Raw genomic sequence first — 5,334 nt, 5'->3', positions numbered from 1 at the left:
ATTCGACCGTTGACTTTCCTTTCCTTTTGTGCCTATCATTGTTCCAATGAAAGGTACGAGAAGCCATTTCTTCAATAAGCTCTTTCGCCGTCTTGTGGTCTATCTTATCCAAAGCTCCCTTCCCCGAGCCGGAATCAAGGTTCATCTTCATCTCATTGTTTAACCCTTCATAGAAATTGTTGATGAGCTCATCATCCCCAATACCGTGGTGAGGACATAGCCTTTGGAGGCCCTTGTACCTCTCCCATGCTTCATAGAGGGTCTCATCTTCTTGTTGGGTGAACCCTTGGAGCTCACTCTTGATTCTTGCGGTTCGTTGGGGTGGGAAATACTTGTTGAGAAAAGCCTTAGAGACATCGTCCCAAGTCCGTAGAGAGTCGGGTTCACAACTTTTAAGCCATTCCTTGGCACTTCCCCTCAAAGAGTAAGGGAAAAGCCTAAGGCGTACGACATCTTCCGTGACTCCATTGGCCTTGAACATGTCACAACTATCCAAGAACTCGTTGAGATGCTCGTTGGGGTTTTCGGTGGCTCCCCCTCCGAATTGGTTCCCTTGGACAAGTTGTAGCAAGGTGGCTTTCACATCAAAATTGTTGGCTTGAATAGGTGGCTTCACAATACTCGGATTCACCACCTTTTTCGGAGCCAAGTTATCTCTCATAGGAACCGCGGCCATTGTTACTTCCGTTTCCGGTGTTGCAAAAGGATTTTCGAAAGTTTCAAAGACCCGTGGTTCTTCTTGAAGGTTCTCAATTACTGGATTTTCTTGAGGAATCGGTGTTTCTATAAGCCCTCTTCTACGGAGCGAATTTAGTCTTCTCGCGGTTGCTTCGATCTCGTGGTCAATCGGACGTATTGGTTGACCTCTTCGAGCTCTCCTAACCATGCAAGAAATCCTACACACTCAAGAGAGGGATTAGAAACAAAAGACTTAGTCTAAACAAGAACGAAAACAATTAATATCTAGCCAAACTCCCCGGCAACGGCGCCAAAAACTTGATGGTATCAAGCTATACCTCGCAAGTGCACGATTTTATCGTTGTACACTATTAAGGGTCGATCCCACAAGGAGCTAGGAAGACTACTAATCGTTTTAACTCTATGGTTTAGCTAAGTCGACAATAATGGGAGAAGGTTATACTAGAACTACCAACAACAAGGTAAAACAACTAAATAAAGAAATAGGAGAAAAAGCAAGATAAACTAAATGGATGTAATTCAAATGATTAAAAACCTAAGACTCGGTTCTCCCCAAACAATTCGTAATTCCACACAATCAAATCTCTTAGCTAATCACAAGGGTAGTTAGGTGAGGAGGTGACGACTCTAATTCGCCTAAGACCCCCCTCTCGGGTTCGAAATAGGACACTAGTACTACCCACCAACCCCCCTCTCGGGTTCGAAGGTCGGAATCCTTAACCCAATACCCAACTACCCCAAAAACATGCATTTTCCCAAGGTAGTCCGGTTATTGCTAAGGTCATTAAGCCCCATCAATTCCCGGGTCATCCCACTCCCTCTCTCGAGGGTCGATTTCAAACGCTAGATTAGAAGTGTCCTACCCCGGTTCTCCCTTTCGGTCTCAACCAAGGTCAACAATAGGGTCAAATCTCGGGTATCCAAATCACAACCTAACCAACTCTCGTTGGTGGTCAAGGGTCGTAAGTCAACACTACCCAAAAGTCAACCCATAAACCAAGTCATTCCTCTAACCTACCCTCACCAATTCCCCCAAATAATTAGCCTTTATGAAATTCAATTAGTGAAATTACTCATGTTGGGTCAAACCGAGCCCTAGTGGAGGACTACTCACTAGTCATGGTCCTAATTGCAAAATAAACAATAAAGATGGGAACTTTGGTCACAAACATGGTGGGAAGATGAAATTTACTACTAAACATGCAACAATCTAACAATAGGTGTAAGGAAAGATGATTTAATCTAATAACAAGGTTGATTAAACTAAAAGACACAATCTTTAACCAAATCAACTCAAAGATTAAGTCTTTGAGGACAACTACCCAAGGATGAACAAATGAAAGAGAAACAAAGGAAAGATGAACAATGAGAAGATGAACAATGATGAAAATAACAACAACAAACAAACAACAACAACAATTTTAACATAAACAATCAAACAAACATAAAAGAAGAACAAAATGTAAACAAATGAAAATAGGGAGAGAATTAATACCAACAAAATAGTGAAAGAGGAATTTGGATAGAAATAATAAAGAAGGAAATCCTTCAATCTTCTTACAAACCCAAATTCAATCACTAATTGATTGAAGAATTTCTCTAATTAAGGAAAGATTAACAAAGAGATTAACAAAGTTTTAAGCTTGAAAGGGTAATTATTCTGGATCTAGGGTTGTGTGTACAAAAGGGTTTAAGAGGGGGTATTTATAGGCTTGTACAAGATTAGGAAGAAAAGAGGAAGAAAAGCCCAAATCCCGTCTGCTGCGTTTTGCCGGTGCACCGGCAGCCGGTGCTCCTACCGGCAAAACCGTGCAAAGATTTAAAATGTCTGGCATCTGTGTTTTGCCGGTGGGCCGGTTGCCGGCCTGCCGGCAAAACACCTTCTTCAGGACTTCTTCTACTTCTTTATGGTGCGTAATGTCGGTTGACCGGCTGCCGGTGCTCCTACCGGCAGCGAGGTCAAGCTTGTTTTTCACCCATTTCTTCAATTAATTCCACTTGCTGTGCTTTACCGGTGGGCCGGTTGCCGCCCGCCAAGCAAAGCACATTCCTCAACTTTTCTTCAAAACCTTAAATGATTCTCTGGGGTGTGTTTTGCCGGTGGCTAGACCGGCTGCCGGTCTGCCGGCAAAACACACTCTTCACCATTTCTTCACCTCTTCTTCATGTAAAGGCAATGGGGTGCCTTTCTTGCCCCAAATTCTCCATACTTGGGTCGTTTCCTACAAAAGGATGCACAAGGTAACAAGTACGGGCGTTGGGCACAAAATGCAAGGAAAAACACCCGAAACCGACTCGTTATGAGTCGGTATGCATAAAAGAAAGAGGGAATTAGAAGTAAATTAATCGTATATCAGTTGCGATGCCGTCACCGGTTGTGGTGGAGTAAGCGGGATGATTATGATTCGAGTTTCGAAAATACATACCAGTCATACATAGATTGTTGTTTTATTTGTTGTTGTTTCCTGTGAGTTTCAGTTTGGACAAATAGACTGTTGTTTTGTTTGCTGATGTTTCTTACAAGTTTCCGTTTGAGAAGGAGGGTAGAGTTTAATATAAAGAGAGTTGTATATGTTTTCGTTGTTGTCATGGTATAGTGACATTCTGTTAATGGGACACGGTTGTGAGAGGTTGTTACAATAATTATGATCTTGTTCTAGTTAAGGTTTCAGTAGACATGGTAATGGCAAGTGAGTCGTAGAACATGTGTGGTAATGACCCAAAAGATGCAGGTGGTTCATAATCTTTTGTTGAGACAGTGAGTGTAGGGTATTGGGAATTAGTGTCATGTTCAGTTGTGTATGAGTTTTGCGGTAATGGAAGAAAGAACTTGAGGATCTAGTGTGCGTGTACGTAACGAGTGTGGATCGTGAGTTATGCTTCTGGGAGATAAGTGCCTTACATAGAGAGGTATGTTGTTTTGCAGTAATAATGAAGAGTTGGTATGGTGATTTTGCTACGAGTTTTATGGTATAGGTTAGGTGGTATGCCAAATGAGTTGAGGTATGAGAAATGTTTATGTATGGGAGTCTTGGATATAGGAATGGTGAGTGTTGGGTTTATAGGCGGTTATCTATGACATGTGATGGTGATGAAAATAATGAGAAGATATAACTAAGGATATAGTATTAGTGAGTTACGAGGACGTAACATTTATCTCAAGAGGAGTAGGATGCGATAAAAGAAAATTTGATGATTGTGCATGTCTTAGTATAATTCGAAGTAGAGTTGTATATATTGTGGTTGATGTTGTTAAAAGGCCATGGCCGTGCTTGTAGTAGCGTGATGTTTAGGAGTGTGAGAATATTTCACTAGTGTTGACAGTTGGATGATGAGGTTATGAGTGTGAGTAAACTTCGAGGACGAAGTTCCTTTTAAGGGTGGTAGAATGTAACATTCCGTTTGATGTCTATGAGTGTCTTGATTTTGGATTTGATAGTGGATGATATTATGGAGCTAGCAGTGTTAGTGGATGGTGGTTGGTTATGTATGAAGTTGGTGTCGTGAGAGATATATATGTGGCGGATACGATATCGTGAGTCATGTTAAGGAAGTAAACATAGTTGGTGGAGTGGGTGTGAAGAGTTCATGTTTTATGTTTGGTCGAGTTTTTGAGTTCTTAGTTATGTTGTTGTGTCTTGGTCGAGTTAGTATGGTTGTTTTTAGAGTATGGGTTGAACTTCGGGGACGAAGTTCTTTTTAAGGAGGGAAGACTGTAATACTCCGTATTTATAAGTCTTGGGGTACTCGATCGAGTAGGCCTTACTCTGTCGAGTAAGGGTAAGTTGCGTTTTAGAAAAGTTTCTGACCTGTAGGGTACTCTATCAAGTAGCCTTAGGTACTCGATAGAGTAAGGGGGTACTCTATCAAGTAGCCTTAGGTACTCGATAGAGTAAGGGGTTACTCTATCGAGTAGCCTTAGGTACTCGATAGAGTAAGGGGGTACTCGATCGAGTACCTCGGGTACTCGATCGAGTAGCTAGGTTTTGGGTGATAATTCGACGGGTTTTGTTAATAACATGGATTAATATATAAATCTTTCCGTCACTTTCATAATACACCTTTACAAACCTAATAACATTAAAAGGGAGATTCAAGTTACGTTCTTCGCATTCATCCGTGTTGTTGACAAATCCCGGAGCTTGAGAGGTCGGATTTCATCGTTCTTTGTATCATTGTGATCCTTGTGTCAAGGGTAAGTCCTACGTACCATTTTTATAGCTTTTGGTTAAGATTGTTTAAACCCTAATATGGGGAATTGGGGGTTTTGTTGTAGATAATGATTGGTAGTGATTATGTGTATGTATGATAGGAGGAGGATTTGTAGAAGAGGCTTTTTGATACAATTTGTTGAGACCGTCGATTGTTATGCTTTCTAGGTAGGATTTCCTACTCGCATATTAGTCCCATAATGGGATGATTGTTGATGTGTTGAGATTGATTGTTTGATATAGTAATTGTATTGTGACGGTTGTGATTGTGATTGTGATTGTGATTGTTGTCTATGGTTCTCGAGGCGTGTCCTCGGCTGAGTGGGGTCACTTGCGGGAGTGGCTTCACGCCCTAGTTTCGCCTTCTGTGGAACCCGCCACGAAGGGATGTGCACATTAATGGACGGGGTTATTGCTCACTATG

General features: G+C 41.5%; 1 non-coding gene across 1 annotated transcript; it reads left to right on the top strand.

Moving 5' to 3' along the window:
• Positions 1-200: 200 nt before the first annotated feature.
• On the top strand, positions 201-307 carry LOC141658075 (small nucleolar RNA R71). Its single transcript, XR_012548984.1, has one exon. It is a non-coding gene; the product is annotated as a small nucleolar RNA R71 (small nucleolar RNA).
• Positions 308-5,334: the final 5,027 nt, after the last annotated feature.

The sequence above is a fragment of the Silene latifolia genome, chromosome 5 (genome assembly GCF_048544455.1).
Source record: "Silene latifolia isolate original U9 population chromosome 5, ASM4854445v1, whole genome shotgun sequence".
Classification (NCBI taxonomy): domain Eukaryota; kingdom Viridiplantae; phylum Streptophyta; class Magnoliopsida; order Caryophyllales; family Caryophyllaceae; genus Silene; species Silene latifolia.
Note: the sequence above shows the minus strand (reverse complement) of the source record. Positions and strands in the feature narration are given on the sequence as shown.